Source organism: Acinonyx jubatus, chromosome B2 (genome assembly GCF_027475565.1).
Source record: "Acinonyx jubatus isolate Ajub_Pintada_27869175 chromosome B2, VMU_Ajub_asm_v1.0, whole genome shotgun sequence".
Lineage (NCBI taxonomy): Eukaryota > Metazoa > Chordata > Mammalia > Carnivora > Felidae > Acinonyx > Acinonyx jubatus.
The window spans coordinates 63,371,713-63,394,209 of record NC_069385.1 but is presented as its reverse complement, the minus strand read 5'-3'; the positions used below and the strand labels follow the sequence as shown (position 1 = coordinate 63,394,209).

General features: G+C 34.5%; 1 long non-coding RNA gene across 3 annotated transcripts in view; it reads left to right on the top strand.

Annotated features, from left to right (window-relative positions):
* LOC113598756 (uncharacterized) overlaps positions 1 to 22,497 on the top strand; it is a 943,191-nt gene that overhangs the window by 298,168 nt on the left and 622,526 nt on the right. For all 3 annotated transcript variants that reach the window (XR_003419461.2, XR_008298453.1, XR_008298454.1), the window contains one exon: positions 4,454 to 4,560. This is a non-coding gene — a long non-coding RNA (uncharacterized LOC113598756). The remainder of the gene's footprint in view (positions 1 to 4,453; positions 4,561 to 22,497) is intronic.

The following is a 22,497-nucleotide window of genomic DNA, read 5'->3' as shown; positions in this document are numbered from 1 at the left end:
TAGGTATTTTCTTGTTTTTGGTGTAATTGTAAATGGATTATTTAATGTCTCTTTCTGCAATTTTGTTGCTAGTGTATAAAAATGCTACCAATATCTGGGTATTGCAGAGTTGTGTTGCCCCTTTTAAGTGCTAGTTGTATTCTGCCACTTTACTAAATTCATTTATTACTTCTAGTAGTTTCTTGGTGGAATCTTTAGGATTTTTTATGTATAGTATTATGTCATCTGCAAATAGTGAAATTTAACTTCTTTACCAATATTGATGCCTCTGATTTCTTTTTCTTTTCTGATTGCTGTGATTAAGACTTTTAGTACTACGTTGAATAAAAGTGGTAAGAATGGACATTCTTGTCTTGTTCCTGAAAACTGTCAGTTTTGCACCATTCAGGATGATTAACTGTGGGTTTTTCAAGTTTGAGGTGAGTCAGCATGTAGATGGATCTTTTCTCCTTTGTCCCCATTCTTCCACTCTGTGTCTTTTGATTGGACAGTTTAGGTTATTTACATTTAACATAATTATGTGTATACTTATCATCACTTTAAACATTTGTTTTTCTACAAAAAGGATCTTTTTATAGATCCTTTCTGTTCCTTTCTTCCTCTCTTATGCTCTCTGTGATCAATGAGTATCTGTAGTGTTTTGTTTGGATTTCTTTCTCTTTATTTTTTTTATATCTATCAAAGGTTTTGGGTTTGTGGTTACCATGAGATTCATATATAATACCCTAAATAAATAGCAGTTCATATAAATTCAATGGTCATTTAAGTTCAAACACATTCTAAAAACAAAAAACAAACAAAAGCAAAAAAAATACTTTCTTTTAATACTCGCTTATCCACATTTTATGTATATGTACTCATATTTTACACCTTTTTATTCATATTTTTCTTATGTCCAGTTATGGCCATTTCTTTTCCACTTAAAGAAGTCCCTTTAACATTTCTTGTAAGTCTGGTTTAGTGATGATAAACTCATTTATCTTGTGTTTATCTGGGAAACTATCTCTCCTTCAAATCTGAATGATAACCTTGCTGTGCAGAGTATTCATAGTTGTAGTTTTGTTTTGTTTTGTTTTGTTTTCCTTTTAGCGCTTTGAATACATCTTGCTACTATTCCCTTCCCACTCTAGGTTAGGAAGTTTTCAGTTATTATTTCTTCAAATAAGTTTTCTACATTTTTCTCTCTCTCTTCTTCTGGGATTCCTATAATGCAGATTTTTATTCACCTGATGTTGCTAAGAGATCTCTTAATCTATCCTCATTTTAAAAAATTCTTTTCTTTTTGCCATTCAACTTGTGTACTTACCATTACCCAGTCTTTCTGACCGTTGATACGTTCTTCTGCATCTGCCATTCTACTGTTGATTCACTTTAGTGTGTTTTTTACTCTAGTTATTGTATTTTTCAACTCTGATTCTTTTTAAAATATTTTCTATCTTGGGGATCCTAGTGGCTCAGTTAGTTAAGCATCCAACTCTTACTTTCGGCTCAGGTCATGATCTCATGGTTTGTGAGATTGAGCCCCGCATTGGGCTTCATGCTGACAGTGCAGAGCCTGCTTGGGATTCTTTCTCTCTTTCTCTCTCTCTGCCCCTCTCCTGCTGGCACTCTCTCTCTGTCTCTCAAAATAAATAAAATAAACTTTAGGAAAAAAATATATTTTCTCTTTATTGATGGTCTCACTGAGTTCTTCCATTCTTTACTCCAGCCCAATGAGTATCTTTACAATTATTACTTTAAATTCTTTAGCAGATGTATTGCTTAACTTTGTTTCATTTTGTTCTTTTTCTGAATGTTTTTTCTTGTTCTTTCTTTGTGAGCATATCCTTTCTCCATTTTGCTTGATTTGCTGTTTCTTTCTATGGATTAGGCAAAATGGCTACTTATAAAGTTGAAGGAGTGGTCTTGTGTATTCCCACTTGGTGACTTTTGCTGGCTGGTTGGAGCTGTGTATATATGTGCTAGCTACTCTTTTAAACCATGGCTTTTTACAGAAGGAATAATTAAAAAAAAATAATAGTAAAAAAGGTAGAATAATAAGAGAGAAAAACATTTTTAAAAAAGGATAAAAAAAGAAAAAATTAAGAAGAAATAAACAAAAAAGAATAATAAAAGGATAAAACCAAAGAGAGAGAGAAAAAAAAAGGCAAGATAAATTTTAAAAAGTAAAACAACAGCGCCCTCCAATCCTATAAAACTGTAGGTTTTTTTTTGTGTCCCAGCACACAGGGCAGATGGTGTGTGCTTATGGACCCTGGGCTCTCTGAAGTGGCAAACTCACTGAGAGGACTGGACTGCCTGACAGTGTCCTGACCCTGCTGTGGTCAAGGCTTTTAAAGTGAGGTGGGAGCATAAACCACATGTTCTCCAGTCCCTCTGATCTGAAGAGCTTTCTTGCATCTCCTCTGCCACTTGGCAGAGTTGTGTTGTCCCTTTTAAGTGCTAGCTGCTCTTTTCAACCACGGCTTTTTTTCTGTGCCTAACGATAGAGGCACAGTATCCTCAGTACTAATCCTTCCCCATTGCTATTAGGAGCTCAGGGATGGGGGTTACCTTTGTCTCGGTCTGTCTTCCTGTTCTCTTGCCATTTTCTCTGTCTTCGGTTGTTTAGTAGCTGTTCAGTCAGCCCTCAGTTCTTCTTCAAGAGGAATTGTTCTATTAATAGGTATAATTTGGTGTGTTCTGTGGAAGAGGTGAGTTCAGAGTCTCCCTATGTTGCTGTCTTGAACCAGGACCTGTTTTTTTCCCCTGCTACATTCTAATTAATGTAATGTATTACACTGATTGATTTTTGTTTTAATTTTTTAATGTTTATTTATTTTGAGAGAGAGAGAGAGAGAGAGAGAGAGAGAGAGAGAGAGAGAGAGAATGTGTCTGAGCAGGGGAGGGGTACGGAGAGAGGGAAAGAGAGAATCCTAAGCAGGTTCCACATTGTCAGTGCAGAGCCTGACATGGGGCTTGAATTCACAAACTGTAAGGTCATGAACTGAACCAAAATCAAGAGTGGATGCTTAACCGACTGAGCCATTCAGGTGCCCTTGATTGATTTTTGTATGCTCAACTCTAGTACATTATTTTAAATTCTCAACACTTATTTCAACTGTGGCTGTTACTGTCAGTTGCAGTCAGGCTTTGGCTTATTTTATGTAGATGCAAATTAATAATGTCTCACTCACACATGGCATGAGACCATCTGTAGAAACCTGTTTGGCAATCATATATGAGAAACTTGGAGTTGCAATGTAGGTGGCAGCATTCAGAGTGCTCTTTGGCCTTTGTGGAATGGGAGCCTGTGGATTAATGTTTCCCCTTTTCTTCCTTTGGGGACAAGGTTCTAAAGTCAGTTCCATAAGGCTTCTTAGAAGGTCTTACTAGGTGAAGCAACCAGTGGCTTACACTGACTTGATTATACATCCTTGTATTTATTTGTTCTCCTTCTGGTTTCACTTATCCCCTGATCATACTTTCTGGGACTGCATTCAAATAAACTACTCACTTAGAAGCATTTTGTTTGATTCTGATTTCGGAGAAACTCAGGAAAATAAAGAACTAAGGAGTCTGCTGTACGTGTTTAGTGACACTGCATGAGGTAGAGGGAACTGACAGGACATAGTGCAGCTCCTAGCGCTTGGTCTCATGCTTTTGCTAGATGTTACAAAGTGCTGTACAGTTGTTGGATTTTTTTTCTGAGGACCCTGCTACTGATTTTTTTAATCTTGATTTTCAGGTTTAAGGTAGTCCCTTAGCTCACTGAAAGTTCTTTGTTTTTGTTTTGTTTTGTTTTCATTAAAGCTTTCTGCTTTTCTCCTTTGACTATGGGAAAATATTCTAAAGTAATTGCCTTCATTAATTAAAAAGGAGTAATTACCTGCAAAGGGAGTAAGAAAGGTGGTTCTTAAGTGTATGTGAATTTTGAGTGGATGGGAACTAATAATTAAAATAACAAATTTCATATTTTTAAAATATCATATGTCAAATGCTATGCTTAATTTTAATCCTAGCATCTCCATCATGAAGTAGGTGCTATTATTATTCCATTTTTATCTGCAAGAAACTATTCCAACTCATACCAGTTTCTCAAAGCTTGTCTTCTTAACTTCTCTATTAGACATTTTAAGATGTTCTTTCTGCAAATGAATTAAAGTTTTAATTATAAAATTCATGAAATGTTTGAATAAATCTTCATGAAAAGCCAACATCTTATCTGAAATTCTATCCTTCTTGAAATGAAAACTGAAGCTAACATAAATTACAGAGGAGTAAGTTTCTGACATAGAAGATCTGGTGTCAGGGCATGGGGCTATTTTTGATGAAGTCTTGAAATAACAAAGCATAACAAAAAATGGACTTGATTCTCTTGATGGTACACTCAGAGTTTAAAAATATCAGAGTTGCTCCTGTGTCTGCACAGACAGAATCTGTAAATTTTAATTTTTTGTCATTTGGCTTCTAGATGTCCTTGGCGTGTGCACCCTTGTGGAATCCGGTTCATCTCCAATCTGTCAAGAAGCATCAGAGGTGGTTTTGACTCCTTATGTCCTGAGCCTGTGCACAAAATGTGTGAGTACACTGAGATAATGAGGCCAATTTTACCCTTGTCGAGGGTCTTCTAAAATGATTTTATAATGGTTCTTGTATTGGAATTAATTACCCTGTAGTTTTAGACTCAGGAAGGAAGGGCAATGTTTGGTTAAGATTAGAAAATATCTGGGGTGCCTGGGTGGCTCAGTTGGTTAAGTGTCTGACTTCAGCTCAGGTCATGATCTTGCCATTCCTGAGTTTGAACCCCATGTCAGGCTCTGTGCTGACAGCTCAGAGCCTGAAGCCCGGTTCAGATTCTGTGTCTCCTTCTCTCTCTGCCCCTCCCCCACTCACTCTTTGTCTCACTCTCTCTCTCAAAAATAAATAAACATTAAAAAAATTTTTTAAAAACGATTAGAAAATATCTTCCTTGGGGAATTGTCTTATGTGTACAGGCTCATTCTTTGCCTCAGAAAGGCTTTGATGGACATGACTCTGAGTTAAACCCAAGAGGTTTACCTCAGTGAGAAATAAATAAATAAATAAATAAATAAAATTAAAAAAGAAAAGAAAAAATTCAGTACATTATTAAATAGTTTGAATATTAGCAAATTATAGACCATATAATTTATTCATATAGGAAACTTTCCCATTGCATACTAGCATCCCCTTCGTCCAGTTTTTAAGAAGGTTACATATTAAGATTACCTCTCTCTGCTCTTGAGACAGGTTACTATCCTCTCAAAAGAAACCCAGAACTTTGAAACATTTTCTAGTTAATTTAGTGTTTCCATCCATAATTTGGAACTTTTGGTGCTTCTGGAAATTAATTTGGGGATTGTTGTATATATTTGTACCATTGAGCATTGTGCAAATGGTTGTTTTTGCTTTGGGATGGGTTATTTTGAGTAGATAGAGAAGAAGGAGGAGAAGATTTAGGTTTTGTGTTTCTTATTTCTAGGGATTCAGATGATTATTTTGGACAAAAGTTTGTGAATTTTGAGCCCGTTACTGAGTTTTCATTGCATTGTGATGAACATTTGCTTCGTTTGTTGGAAACTGGAAAGGGGCTGAATAATAACCTAGTCAAATTTATTTAATTTTGGAAAATAGCATAATTTGACTAACTCTATGTAAAGTTAAAGAGGTTGGTTTTGGAAATAAAAGGTTGCTTTTTATTTTCACTAAATAAATCTATTTCACTTCTTAGTTGGATACTGAGCTTCTTGTGCATTCCTGACCCACAATGTAACTTTCTGTCTTTCTCCTTTTGATTTACCCAAAACAGAAGGCCAATTTCCCATGGCAGCCGGGCTTCCTGATGAAGTCTGAATTTATGAGCTAGTATGTTTGAAGTGTTTTGGGAAGATTTGAGTTGAGTCTAGATTGAGGTGAAGGAGAAAGTGTTTCCTGTTATACTTGCAGACTCTTCCTGTAGGAATGAAAATGTAATCAAGTGCTTTTAATTAAAGAACAATCAGTAAATAGCTAAGTAGGGAAGTTTCCCATGAAATCTTGTTCTATTTATATTGCTTATGCTTTGTTACACATACCCATTTAGGGATTGTTGCAGGGAATAAGTAGCCACTAAAAACTAGCCCAAGTTAAAGTTTTATTGTAAGACTTTTGGGGAAACTCAGGGGACCTGAAAATTATGGCTAGAATTTTAATTTCTAGCCAGTTTTTTATTTTAGGAGAAAGGTTAAACATAACAGTTCATTTTCTTATTTTGCTCCACAATGTTAAAGAGAGAGGCACATCTGTGACATTGATTTCCATAATGAGAATCAGGTACGAATGACACCTCCAACAAGCAACAATTCTTTCTACATAATCTAGCTGTCAATGAAGAAGTATGTCAGTATATTTCAAGAGCTTTTCAAATAAATCAATTAGCAAAACTTTGTCAATAGAATTGATTTTAAATATTTCCTTCAGAGTTTTCTGCAACCATGCCTTCAACACTGAAAAGTGATGGAATTTGCTTTTGGATCAGCCGGTGAACACACTGAATCACTTCTTTGAATTTTCATATTTCCATATCTTTTCCCTTTAATAATCTGTGTGTTTATTCTTCAACTATCACCCTTTTCCATGTTAATACATGAGATGCATCAAAACCTTGTAAACTTTCCTTAATTATCTTTTAGTTTTCATATTTCTGTCCAGAAACCTGACCCCATTCATATTCCATAATCAGTTTTTTTTCTCTTTCATGCTAGAAGATTTCTCCATGTGTTTGGTGATCCTTGGCTGTGTCTCTATATTTGAGAGTAAGGACCTCATACTTATTTGGAAAGCCTATTTATAATGGAAATGCATTACTACCATGTAATAAGGTGGTAACATAGCTTTTTAATTTGGAGCCCCTACATCTCGTGGTTTATGTGTTTTCTCTGGACCTTATAATTTGTCTAGAGAGGACTTCTCCGATTTTATGCTTGGAGAGTGAACGCCTAGTGGTCCATGTTCTGGACACAGCCAGAAAATGACCTGAAGTTCTCCTTGTTCAATACAAGGTTTTGCACTTCATCCCCTGTTACTCAATAAAACATCTTACCCTGTCATTCACTATACAAATCTCTACAGTATAAACCTCTGATCGTCTGTTGGGGTAAGGAAAGGGATCCAGCATCTACTTATGTCTTAGGTAGTAGTCGTCTTTCAAGTAGTCCTCTTGTTTCATTCATACACTCTTTCCCCATTATATGTATGCATATAATGTATATTGTGCGTATATAAATGTATATATATACACACACACACACACACACACACACACACATACATACTTACACATACACATACCTTCAGAGTATATATACCATATATACCTATGTATACCTTCAGAGACACCTAGTGTCTTGAGAGTTTCTGGGCTTTTTGGTAGAATTGCCAGTTTCTTACTGGCTTCAATTTAAAATGAGGTTTCAGCTTTATCTGGTTTGGTAACAGTCACTGTTCATCCATCTGTCTTCCAACATTTCAGAAATGTTTTTGATATTGCTTATCTGGTATGTTCTCTCCTATTTTTCATCTTTAGATTTATAAGTTTTAAAATTCTCTCACATTCAGTTTAGTGTGGTTTTGTAAGGATAAGGAATAAGTAAATGCATGCATCCACTGTCATGCTTAATCAGAAGTTTGTAAGGTATCTTACATGCAAAAGATAGTGATACCTCTATAGTGTGACATTAATGCTATTTAAAATATTATCAGTTTATCACTATAATACCTGCAAGTTAGGAGAGGGCATAAATATTATGAAAGCATAAAGGCCTGCCTTTTCCAGCTGTCATGCTGTTTTCTCAGTAGAATAGCTAATTCACCTGAAACCTTTACACAGCCTCCTGCCTGAGTTCTCCAGTTTTACTTTGTAGATCCTTCTGTTGTGATACTACCTTTTCCGCTGTTTATCTTTTTTTTTCACTAAGCTCCAGCTACTTAAAGGCAAATATTAAGCCTTATTCATCTTTGTACTCCCTGAGCTTAGCACAGTGTTTGCTTTGCATGTAGTAGGTACTCCATACATGTTTTCTTGAAAAATGTTGCATGAATGTATTAATAATGTGTCCACATTTTCAAGGAACTTTTAATATGTCATATCTGAAGTAATTACTCCCCAGTCTTTTCTTCTTCTCTTCTTCCTACCTCCCCCACTCCCAGCAAGCAAGATGTACTTTTGCTCATTACTTGAACTATAAGTAAATATGGATATATTTCACTATATTTCTATTGCCTACTTAGTTTTTACAATTTAACCAGAGCTTTTGAATCATTTGAGGTGTTTTACTTTTCAAAAAAAAATTTTCTCCAGGATCAGGCAACATAATTTTTTATATTTTGGCCATTTAGTGGCATTTTTACCAGATAGGATAAAGATGGATAGTATAAGGTAGTGGCCAGGCTTAGACATATTTGTTAATTTAATTCAAGAGTTATTTACTGCTATTTTATGACTGAGTAATATTCCATCGTATATATATACCACAACTTCTTTATCCATTTATCAGTCAGTGGACATTTGGGCTCTTTCCATAATATTGCTATTGTTAACAATGCTGCTATAAACATTGGGGTTCATGTGCCTCTTTGAATCAGTACTTTTGTATTCTTTGGGTAAATACATAGTAGTGCAATTGGTTAAATAGGTGATGGGCATTAAGGAGGGCATTTGTGATGAGCATTGGTTGTTGTATGTAAGCAATGAATCACTAAATTCTACTTCTGAAACTAATATTACACCATATATTAACTAACTAGAATTTAAATTAAAACCTGAAAGAAAAAAAAAGAATATTTACCGCTCATGTGCTCAGGACATTGTACTGAGTACTGTTTAAAAGTCAAAATGAGTAAGAAAAAGTCCTGCCATTAAGAAGTTTACACTACAATAAGTGGAAAAAAATAGGATGGTACCTTATAAAAAGGCGAAAAGTAGTAAGTGCTATGGAATTCAGAAGAGAGAGAACTCACAAATATATGGAATCATGGAATCATGAAGGGTGTTTTGGGGGTAATATTTCAAATTATGCTTTGAAAGATAGTGGAAAGGAGAGTTAATCCAATGGAAAGGATGAGAAAGAGGAGTAAGAGGCAAGACAAAAAATAACTAGATGTGTTTGGTAATAGGAATTAACTAGTTCATTTGGCTGGAGAGTAGAATAGTGGATATAAGGATATATAGAAGAAAGAGCTGGAAAACATAGGCTAAGTCATTTTGTAGAGGACTTTGAATGTCAGGCTAAGGTATTTTTGCTCAGTGAAGTAGTTAACAGGGAGACACTGAAGGTTTTAAGCTTGTAATATTTGAATTATAAGAATATTAGTGAAGCAGATGTATCAGAAGAGGAGAAATAGAAGGAGAGACACACAAAGCTACTTTTGTAGCCTGAGTAGAAAAACTGATTTTCTGAAAAGATTAAGGACAATAAGAATAGAACATGATTTTTTTGTATCTTCATTAACATCTATTTAAATTACTATTCAATTATTTACTTATCCATTGTCTGTATTCTCCCACTAGAATGTAATTTCCTTGAGAGAAAGGATTTTGTCTATCCCCTTTAGCTCTGATCTCCAATGCCCAGAATAATGCTTGTAATATTATAGTTGCTTAGGAAATCATTCTGGTAGGAATTAAGGACACAGAGAAACAGAAAAGAAAATCAAATAGGTCAGTCTCAAGTGCATGAATTAAGTGAAATAAATTCAAATAGGCCAGTAATCCCAATTAATGAAAACAGAGTGAACTCTGCAATTAAAAGACAGAAATGGTCAGACTGGATTTTTTAAATCCCAGTTGTATGCAACCTAAAGATTCATACTTAAAACATAAAGACACAGCAAAGAACAAGTAAATGGATGGAAAAATTATCCCAAATGTTAACCAGAAGAAACCTGCTGTAACTGTACCATTATTATACAAAATAGACTTTAAAGTAATATAAAGTTAAATGGAACATATAAATATATATATGCTTATATATATAGAAATTATGTATACATAATAATATATAAAAATATATAAAGCATAAATGGATAGAACTGCATGGAAGATCAACAAAGCCACAATCTAAAGAGATTTTAACATACTTGTCTCAGTAACTGAGACAACCTTTATCTAATAGGTCTTTATAAAACTTACATTAGTTCATTTTTAAGCATTAAAGGAATATTTAGACTGAGTGGGAAAGAGAATGGCATTGCAGACTAGAAGAATGGTATAAAGAACAACGGGCAAAGATGAAGAAAAAAATGGCTGACACACAGAAGGCATGGGGAATAAGATAAGAGTGGGCTTTGATTGAGGATGAGTGCAGAGAGACAGGCATATAGGAGGATGGCTGAGGTGAATCTGACATGAGATTGAAAGTTTCAAGTTGGGGAGTAGCACAACCCGACCATTTAGGAAGGTCATTTTGATGAGAATGCGAAAGAACAGAGAGTAGAATGTGGAGTGAGGAATGAGTAGGAAAGCTATGGTAAAGGAGACTAGTTGGGAGTTCAGGCCTGAGCCAGTGAAGCTCTGAGTTAAGGTAGTATGATCAAAGACTGAAGGGAAGATTCAGCTTTGGTCAATGTTATGGAAATATAATTGTTAGTACAAGTAACTTATTGAAGGGAAAAATATCAGTATGGCTCTCAAATTTCTGACGTGGGTGGATGATAGTGCCATGAACCAAGGCAGGAGCCGATAACAAGGGGGCTGGTTTCAGGGAATATACCTGTGATACTTCAGGTTTAGAATAAATTTTTCTTTAAAATTAATTTTGTAATTTAAAAATGCCTGTGATAGTACAACATTGGAAAATGCCATACTCTCTTATTGAAAATTTTTTTCCCTTCATGTAACCGGGTAATATGACTTCTCTGAATTATGAGTATAAATATCACCCGGGAGACCTTTACCTCAAATTGGCCAACCTGAGGTTAAGTCCTGACTGCCATTGCTATGTAACCTTTTTTATATCTTACATTCTAGTGCATGTGATTATGTCTTTCTGTTAAACAATTTAGATAATTTCTGGATGTAGTAGACTCACAATTCATGCCTTAAAACTGTATCTCTAAAACCCATACCAATTTAGTTTCCCTCAAATATGCTTGATCTAAACCATTGAGTGTGTGTTACCACTATTGGGTTCAATGCAGTTCCAGTAGCATTTGATGACATACTTCAAAGTCTCTTACTTAATATTTCAGGTTCTTTCCCTATTGTAAGAACTAAGCTTTAAAAAGTAAAAAACTTGACAATAATCATAGTGATAATGATGATGGTAAAAGTAAGAGCTTTTTATGGCTCAAGTTAAACATTTCAAATATAATTCTTACAATGACTTCACATTACAGCTATTTAGCTCTATTTTATATTTGAGGAATTGAGGGTCTGAGAAGCTAAAGTAACTTTCTAGAGGTTGCATATAGCAAGAAAAAGGTGAGGCTTGAATATAATTCCAGTTCTCTTATTCCAATGTTTGCATTCCTATAATTGTACAAAGTGCTGTGGGAAATTGGACTTGGATTTGATGAATCAAAAAAAAAAATGGTACTTACAGAGTACCTTCCTGTAGTGAGAATATGTCTGCTGCCTTGGGTTTCTCAGACAACACAGTGTATTTCTTACAAATCAGGCAATAATCTTGCAGCTTGTGTAGAGAAAAGAGTTGTGTCTGTTCTGGGAGATAAAAATGGTCAGTACAAATGTGATAGTGATATTTATCCCCTTTCATAAATGTACAGTTTCTTTTTGTCTTTTCATCAATATAATCACTTAAAATATTTAGTAATTATGGCTCTTCTTGCTTTAAAGTGGTAAACTGTGGCACTATGGCATGCCTTGAAAGTTTCTCACTAAGAGATAAATTAAATTCTATTAATTCTCAGAACTGAATCAAATTGACTTTGGGATGAATGTTTTAAAGTATGCAATAATGTATTGTCCTTAGAAAAAGTCAACAATGACTATATATTTTCTAAGGTACTTAAAGAATTTGATGACTTATAATTACGACTAAGTGATAGGTTTTCTAATAATGACCTTAGTGTAGGTCATAGCTGTGCTGGGGTCTGTGCCAAACAAGGGTCAGCTTTGGAGAGTCCAATAGCACATTAATTTCATTTTGTAAAGTTAAAAATCATCTACCAGTTGTCCCTAGCCCTTGCCATGTTCTGGGAAAGGCTCCAAAAGTTCTGTTGGATAATATGGTATATTTTTGCTTAATATCAACACTAGTAGTGACGATAATAAGAGTTTACACTAGCTGTGTACCATGCACAGGAATTGGGCTAAGTAATTTACATGTTCCCCTTACCTTATCTAGCATTTGGTGCTAGATAGTTATTGTCCCTATGTTAGAAATGAGGACCACGAGACTCAGAGAAGTTAATTAACTTGCCCAAGGCCACACAGACAGTCTGTACAAGAACTTGGGTTTGATCACATATTCTGCTAAAATGTGTTCAAAGACTCCATAAATAGAATTTCCACAGTTCTGAAAGCAGTGGAAACAAACAGAATGCCTGTTTGTTTCTGTGGCCTGACACCTGGGTCATCATTGATGACAGCTTGACGCACACTTACTGATTCTGAGTGTCAGTTGAGGATGGCTGATGCAATGGCCCCACAGCACTCACATTTGTTGGAAAATTCCACGTTGATCTTTATGAAAAAGCAGTTGCCTAAGCTTCCGAGGTTGGCTTTTTCGGTCATGGTGCATAATCTGAGCGTTGGGGAGTCTGCATGCCTGAGGTGTGAAGATGATGATGTACTTCCTGTAGGCACGAAGGCACTCAGAAATAAAGCAAGGCCATCGAACTGTCATTTGTTGTTCTTCCTATTCAGGCTTTTAAAAAAGAAACTAAGGTCAATTAACTGGGAAGCTTAACCTCTCTTAGCTTGTCTTCCTTTGCATAGGCTTTTTGCCTTTTAAATAAATCATTTTTCTCTCCTCTCCCTCCCCACCCCCTATCCATTTTGAACACGTTCTTGGATTTCTCATGCTGGGCCTAAGGAGCAGACTGCTTATATTCAAGAATGATTTGGAGGGGATAAAGTGTGCAAGATTTTGAATTCTTGCCATAAGTCCCTGGCAGACAGCCAGGCAGCCTCAGAGGAATAAGGCTAATGAAGGGAGGGTAAAGAAGATCCGGGAGTGCGGCTGGTAATGCAGTATTCATTTAATTGGGAGCAGGTACCGGTGCAAACTTCTCCATTTTAATTGGAAAAAGGGAAGGCGATTGTTAAGGAAGAAGGAAAAAAGAATGCATAAAGTTTTCAAGCCGAGGAGCCAAAGGCAGCCCTGTCTATGCCAGAGAAAGAACTCAATTTAGGGCAATTTGCTCTGCAAGCTGGGCTGCAGCCTCCCCTGGGAATAGGGATGAGGAAGAAAATGAAACCAAAAGAGAACTTGATAAAATCACCTAGCACAGACAATCTCAGTAGAATAGGTTTTACTGAGTTAAATCTGCCCCAATCAATATGATTCTTTTCATATAAGTTACAAATAAAAAGCCACAAGATTACAATAAAAATCGAGACTTGAGCGATGCTGATGTTGCACCTGGGAGTCTTAAGAACTTGTTATGGAATATATGTTTTTGCAACTATAATGTTTGTTTTTCTTTTCACCCTGGTCACGCGAATCAACTCTTTGCCTTCCCTCCCCATCCATCTAGTTTTATATATTGTTTTAAAAAACATAGGAGGCAACTCTTTCTGCTTAGTTTCTCTTGCACTGGAGGTTGGAGATCGGTGGTTTCTTTTTGTCTTGAAATGTGTTGAATTGCACATAGGGCTGATTTCTCATGCTAATGATAAACAAAGAGACTTTTTCCTATTGTACATTGTATGACATAAGTATTTATAACAATGTATTAGTAAAACAATAAAAGAGGCAAGGTTTCATACAATAAGAGGAAGCAACTCTTTTTGATGCACATGAGAGACTATTAAAATCAAACACAAATCCTATAATTTCATGTTTAATAACCATCAGTTCTCAATAATCTTTGACTGCCTCACATAAATGGGAGTTTTAAGCAGCTGATTGTTTTAACGCGATAACTATAATTTTGATTCTTTGTGAATGAGGAGGCGGAAGACCAAGCAAAACATTTAGTTCTTTCTGCCAGTGCGGTTGACTAATCAATGACAAACTTGGAGAGAAGAGTCTTTATTTTAGCACATAAAAATACATTTTAAAGAGAAATATAAAGAACTTATTTAGAGCTTAAGTTTCCTGGCAAATCTATATTATTAAATCTCTTTAAACGTATTCATAATGGGTAATAAAAAGAAGACGATGGTGCTTCGTTTAGATAGATTTTACTTTACATATAGCCTGCCACGTATTCAGTCTTGGTAAACCTGAGGAAGAAGAGGTGTCCATGATCATTTTATCTCTTTGATAATTTTCCTCGTGAGGTGGGGAATTTTAAATGCTCGCAGACTATGACCTGCTAATTTGACTTTAACTTGATTACTAGAAATATAAGATTAAAAAGGAAGAGATTTTCTGGGCAGAATAGAGTAACATCTCAAAATGTAGTGCAGTTGTCACCCCCAAATATTCTATTTTTTCCCTCCATACCATGCTGAATAAATGAATTAATCTATGCACCAAAAATATTTAGAGAACCTCTATGCTAAGCATTGTGGAAGATGAAAAGATGAAAATAAAATAACACAGGCCCTATCATCAGGAAACTTACTTTCTAAATGAGAAAGCCAAACTAAAGTACAAACGCCAAATATAAAATGAGCAGCAGAAGAAAAGATGTTCCCAGACAATAGATGATGAAGTCTCAACTATTTTTTTCCAGTTCTCAACGCATAATATCTGAATATGGACAATTGATGCCATACTTTTGGAAAAGCAATGGATCCACTGCTTGGTTTGTTGAAGGCTATGAAGGGTTTATGGAGCTGATGGTACTTGACCTGGTTTGTATTTAGGAGGGCAGGAGGGGAATGTGGGAGGCAATACACCACATCCAGGAAATGATGTATTTTAATCAAAGGTGAGGGACTGGGAGGAGAGAGAGTAGCAAACATATTTGGGGAATACTAATTATAGCAGAGAGTCTTCTAAGTCTTCTAGAAAATTAATGGAAATTAGTTGAGGCCTGATTTTTGGAAGGTTGTGATTAAATGTTTTCTTTATCTTATAGTATAGAAATATCTAAAAAACATTTTTTTTAAAGGATGAAAGGGTTCTTTGAGGAAGACTGACCCCACGGCAGCATGTGATATAAATTAATGGTACAGAGACCTCACATGTGCTCACAATCCCATGTTTTCCCATGTGACCAAATATTCTTTCTCTCCCATGCTGTTGTCTACTCTGGAGGCTCCACCCACAGAACTGCTTCACAGAGCTGCACCTCCTGCCTAGGCTGACAGCTGCCTGCCTGTCTTCTTCAGATGTGGCTGCCCACAGAGCTGCCAGCCCTCAGAATGCCAGGGAAATGCAGAGTGGAGGGAAACAATTTCACTTGTGTCAAGAGTTACACAAAGACTCTCATGAAGACATTGCAGCAGCCTCTGTCTTATAAGCCCTCTATGAATCACAGTAAATATCTCATAAGACAGTTCTGTCACCTTCTTGCCTTTACCTTTGGAACCTCTGGAATCAAGGGCTCACACTTGGATGGGTCAGACAGGAAATGGATGCCATGTCCTCCATTATTCTTAGCTCACCTGAGTTGGTAGCTTCTAGACCCATATAAATGTTTCTCTTCTTCCTCATTTATAAAACCACATGTCCACACAAATCAGTGGTTACAAACAGGGACTGGTGTGCATTTAATATGAGTAGGTGGGAGAACGGGTCTTCTCTACAGCTCAGCCACTCAAGGTGCTCTTTTTGGCTCTGTAATCTACTATTTATGTGATGTGGTTTAGCTTCTGGGTAAATAGTGAATTAGAAGATTTGCCTTCTTCTCATACTCACTGTTCTGTTTATACACCTGTTCCCACAGGAGCATATTTTGAAAAGATGCCAATAATTAAAATATTTTTGTGAGTGGGAGGGGCTTTTCAACTCTTCATCTTTTTTTGCAGAGTTATCCACTGTACCGCCTTTTTGTTATCTTTAGGTGAAGGGGTCTGGGGATCTTTCTGCCATGACATTTCTCAAAATATGTTAGATAGATTACCACCTCCTTCATTCATATATTAGATAACTCTATTCTGATAGTTCAGGCAAATTTCTGTAAAAAAAGGGTAATCACAAGAGGAAAACTTATAAAAGGTAAAATTATTTCTAGGTATATTTATATAATGGGGATAACAATATTTTAAAATGTTTTAATTTCAATTGTGCTGATGTCACAGCTAATAGCTATTAGAAAAATGCATTAATTAAAAGCCTGTTTGTGGATCAATTATGGATGAGAATTTCTTGTTAGTTTACATATGGCCTTGTGCCTTTTTCAGAACTGTCATTTTATACAAATTTTAATTGAAGATATATCTCTGCTGGGGAGTACATACTCATGAAATTCAATGTATTCTCTCTCAGAGATAGCACCAATGACTATATTAATATAGAAAGAACCAAGTTCAAGTGTCAAAAATAAGTTACACCATTGATTTTGTTAGACAATACCAGATTCAGATTCCACTAACACTTATGGAGCCCCTAATTTGGCTAGACATTGTGCTATTATATATCTATTACTTAGCCTATAATTTTTCAGAGCCAGGAACGAACTTGGTGTTCATATTCACATTTATAGATAAGAAATACGCAATCTGAACAACTTAGATGGTGACTCCAAGTCTAGTGAGTAATAGGTGTGGATTTGAAGCCAGGGCTCCCTGATGCCAAGGTGGAAGTTAATTAGTGATTTTGCTACTATTAAATTTAAGACCTCAGCCCAGCTTCTCTTTACTTCAAAATCTACAGTACACTCCTACAGTTAACTAAAGAGTGAACATTCTTTTGAATTACTACATGTATTTGGTGGATGAGGACAATATATGAGAAAGTTGTATTTCTACTTTTGAGAGGAATATATATTTTTTAATTTAAATTCGAGTTAGCTAACATACCGCATAGTCTTGGCTTCAGGAGTAGAACCCAGTGATTCACCTCTTACATATGATACCCAGTGCTCATCCCGCAAACTGTCCTACTTAATGCCCATCACCCATTTAACCCATCCCCCCACCTAACTCCCCTCCAGCAACCCTCAGAGACTTTTATGATTTGCTTCCTCTGTTTTTATCTTATTTTTCCTTCCCTTCCCCTATGTTCAGCTGTTGAGTTCTCAAATTCCACATGAGTGAAATCATATGATATCTTTTTAATATAAAGGTAATGATGTGCTAACCAAATGGCACATGCTTCCCTGTTCATAGTTCTTATTTAGGTGCTAAGACCCTGTCAAATTTTCTGACTGTGATTATATTATGATACCTTGGATAGTTTTGTGCAGCTTAAAATCATTTCTAAACCTTTCCAAGTTAATGACTTTTTTAGTTTATTAATGCCAAATGTTTTAAATTTTTTCTAGCTTTTTATTTTGAAAAAATTTAAACTTACGGATAAACTGAAAACATAATGTAATGAACACTTACATGCTTTTTATCTAGATTCACTAGCGGTTAACCAGGTTACTGCTTTTGTAATCTCTCTTTCATATATATAGATATATATTTTTGAGCCATTTGAAAATCAGTTGCAGATACCATAATTCACCCCTAAATGCTTCAACATATATCTCCTCACAAGGACATTCTTTTTCATTACCTTAATGCTATTGTCACATCCAAAATATAGAATATCAATGCAAAAATATTACCTGATATCAGCCCATATTAAAAATTTCCCAGTTATCCATTTAGTATCCCTTATAGTTATTTTATTTTTGATAAGCTCATCATTCAGTTTTTAAATTTCATTTTCAATAGTTTGATAAAACTCATGATTTAGTCAGAGATTATTCAATACACTCAGTTGTCTTAATTTCTTTTAATTTAGAACAATCCCTCTCTTATTTTTCATTACTCTGGGACTTTTTAAAAAAAAGTCCAGGCCTGTTGTTTTGTATAATTTCCTACTGATTATTTCTATATTACCGGAATCAAGTTAGATATTATTGTCAAGAGCACTATACAAATGATCTTGTGTCTTTCTCAGTGTATTAAATCAGGAGACATATAATACTGACTTTTCCCTTTATTGCTGATGCTAACTTTAATTATTTGATTAAGGTGGCATCTCTGAGATTCTTCCACTGTAAAGGTATCCTGTTCTCTTGCAATTGATAGGTAACCGTGGGTGACACTTTAAGATTATATGAATATCCTGTACTCAAAATTTCATTCAATATTTCTAGCATTCATGCTGATCTTTCTTGAATCAGTTATTACATTAGTGCTTGCAAAAGGATGATTTTCTATTTATGTCAGACATTTTACATTTATTAATAGACCCCTTTAAGAAAGAACGTTCTCTTCTTCTCTACCTCTTGTTTTACTTCCTTGCTTTCTGTCTCAGCAAGATATTACAAGTTCACCTTATATTTTCCATGCCCAGCGCCTGGAAGCAACCATTTCTCCAAAGGTTCTTAGTTCCTTTTAGTGGGGAATTGAATTTAGAAACCAGCATGGGGTGCCTCGGTGGCTCAGGTCATGATCTCACTGTTCATGAGTTCGAGTGCGTGTTAGGCTCTGTGCAGACAGCTCAGAGCCTGGAGCCCACTTCCGATTCTGTGTCTCCGTCTCTCTCTGCCCCTTCTCTGCTCATACTCTGTCTCTCTCTCTTTTTCAAAAATAAATAAACATTAAAAAGAAACCAGCATCTGGGCTCACGGGGTGCATATCATTTCTACACACTTCCAGTGTGTAGGCCAGAAAAAAAATGTGTACACATATATGTATATGTACATGTAAATACATATATATTTTTTATTCTGATAGCTACATTGCAGAGTTCTTCACTGTTTTCTCAGGCCATGTATGAATCTTACATTTCCCACTCCTAAGCACATCAGTATGTTTTCATAAGATGTTTTCATAAGATGTTTTTAGAATTGCTACACTAATACCACTATATCAACAGCAAACTTGCTAAGTAACATTCAAATTAAAAAAAATCCTTTTGTCTTTAAAATATATCCCAATAGGGGTTTATAGTCATAATACTATATTCAAAAGTTACTTAGATTTGTGTGTGTGTGTGCGTGTGCATGCATGTGCATTTGAGTTATAATTCTGATATATGGTTAAATTCATTTGTTTCTATTTGTATTCAATTGTAATGTTTTTATATTCTTGGCTTACTTTAATTTTTTGATTATATAAAGAATTTATAGGGATCACACATTAAATAATATACAGTGTATATTAAATATTTTATCTATAAAATTTAAGTACTATACATAGATTAAAGTATATGTTTATTAAAACATACACATTTAAAACATATTAATATACCATTAATATATTTTAATAAATATATCAATATGTTCATATTAATTCATTATTTAATAGGTACTATACTATATAATATATGCTATATATTTTACAGTGTATCAAATATTACATATAATGTATGCAAGTATATGAATCAAAAAGGTTTTATTCTTTTCTTTTTCTCTTTTACCTTGTTCCCACTATCTTTAGATAACCATTTTTATTCATTTCTGTTTTATTTTTTCAACTTGGCAAAAATAAGCAATAAAATACATAACACAGAGAAACCCACTTAAATGCATATCTTCTCTTTTCTTATCATTCCTACACAACAGATAGCAAGAATTTTTTTTTCATTAAACAATATATCCTGGAAGTCACTCCTTATCAGTTTATGAACATCTCAGTCTTTTTGTGTAGCTACATGGTTCTCCATCATTTGAATACCCCGTAGTTTATAAAAATCTGTTGCCTGCTATTGCAGGGCATCTAATTTGTTTTCAATATTTTTCTGCCATTATTATTATTATTATTATTATTATTAATGTTCCAATAAATGGTATATGTGTTTTTTGTAGTATGTAGTTTTTGTAGAATAGGTCCTCAATGTAAATCCCCAAAAGTAGAATTGCTGAGTCAAAGGAAATATTTAGTTTTGCTAGCTATTGCCAAATTCTCCTTCACCAGGGTGACATAATTTTATGTTCTCACCAACTATGTATGAGAATGTGTTTCTTCACAACCTCACCAGCAAACTCTATTATCAAGCTTTGGATTTGTGTCAATCTGATAAATGGGAAATGGTCAATAAGTAAAGTTTTAACGTGTATTTTTTATAAATTAAGGATCCTAAGATCATTTATGTAATTTTTTTTCCTATGAAGCATATATTCTTATCTGGGTACTCATTATAGAGTTTGTTATATTTTTGGAATACCCTTTATCTGCAATATATGCTGCAAATAATGTCTCATATTTTGTAATTTTTAAAAATTTTGCTAATGGTGTTTTTTCTTCCCATGTAAAGGTTATTTTAAAATATTTTATGTAGTTCAATTCATCTGTTATTGTATCTGGATTTTAGTAAAAGTTAGAAAGGCTTTCCCCATACTGAGGTTATAAAAGAATTTCGTCCATGTTCTGTTCTAGTATGTGTCTGGTTTCACGTTTTTTTTAAATTTTCTTTTTTAATGTTTATTTATTTTTGAGGGAGAGAAAGAGAGAGAGACAGATCATGAGTAGACACAGGGAGACACAGAATCTGAAGCAGGCTCTGAACTCCGTTCTGTCAGCACAGAGCCTGATGCAGGGCTTGAACCCACAAACCGCGAGATCATGACCTAATCCAAAGTCGTGTGCTTAACCCGACTGAGCCACCCAGGAGCCCCTAGTTTCACTTTTTATATTTAAATAATCCGTTTTTTAGTTTATTCTGACATATTTGGAATACAGATGTGTTTTCTGAAAGGATATCCATTGTATTAATACCTTTTATTTAAAAGTACATATTCTCCTGAGTTATTTGAAATGCCAGCCTATTATATATTAAATTTACATATGTACTTGGGTCTCTCTCTGTACTTTCTATTCTGTTCCATTCATATTCTCATAATACCCTGTCTTAATTATGTCTTAATATTTGGTTGTACTCGATGCCCTCTTGCTCCTTTTAAACATTTTTTCTAGCTTTTTCACCATAATTTTTTTCTATAAAATTTTGCAATCTACTTATCGGCTCCTACTATTTTTGTGGAGTCATGTTAAGTTTATATTTACCATGTTGAAAATTGACATCTTCATAATGTTGGCTCATGCTTTCCAAGAAAAGTAATAGTATTCCATTTATACATGTCTACTTTTCTGTCTTTCAGAGTATTTTAAAGATTTTTTTCAAATATGTTATTCACATATCTCGTTAAATTTATTCCTTAGTACTTAATTTATTGTGGCAGCCATCATAAATAGCATTTTCTTCCATACTACTTTTTTATAATTTATGTGTATGGGGACATCAATTTGTATATATTATTTGTCTTTCTTTCTATCATACATGATTCTTTATTTTTTGGCCTTAGTTTAATCATTGAATTCTCTGGAGGTTTACAGGTACACTATTATGTCATCTTCAAATAGGCTGTTTTAATTTTCTTATGCTTCTAATTGCTTATTCTTATCTTATTTAATTGATTAATGTAAGGTTATAATTGGAGATCATGAACATTTTTGCCTTGGTCCTGATCATAGAGAATGTCTTTAGTGTTTCCTATTAATTCAATTAAGTTACATATTGGTTTTAGGATATGTATCCATTTCTCTCTCTCTCTCTCTCTCTCTCTCTCTCTCTCTCTCTCTCTCTCTCTCCCTCCATAAATATATATATTATATATATTGGTTTTAGGATATATATCCATTTCTCTCTCTCTCTCTCTCCCTCCAAATATATAATACACACACACACACACACACACACATATAATTTACCACACTTTGATAAATTGTTTTCCTATAGAATTATCCATTTCATCTAGATTTTCAAGTGTATTTGCATAGAGTTGTACAAAGTAGTAACTTAGTAAAGTATTAATTTTTTAAGTTATTTCAATGATTATTTTCTCCTCTGTAGTTTATTATTTTGTGTATTTGTGCTTCCTTCAATGATTCAAATAGCCAGTGATTTCTTTATTTTGTTAATTTTTATTTAAAATAAAAAAATTTCCACTATTTTTTCTGTTTTCTAACTTTACTATCTGCTTTTATTTTATTATTTTTTCCCTTTATTTGGTTACTTTTTTTGATAATAGCCATTCTAACAGATGTGAGGTGATATTTTGTATTTCATGGTTTTGTTTTGCATTTCCCTGATGATAAGTGGTATTGAAATCTTTTCACGTGCGTCTTGGCCATCTGTATGTCTTCTTTGGGAAAATGTTTATTCAGATCCTCTGTCCTTTTCTTCTTTTAATCGGATTGTTTGCTTTTTTACTATTGAGTTGTATGAGTTCTTTATGTGTTTTGGTTATTAACCCCTTATCAAACATAAATCATATATTTGC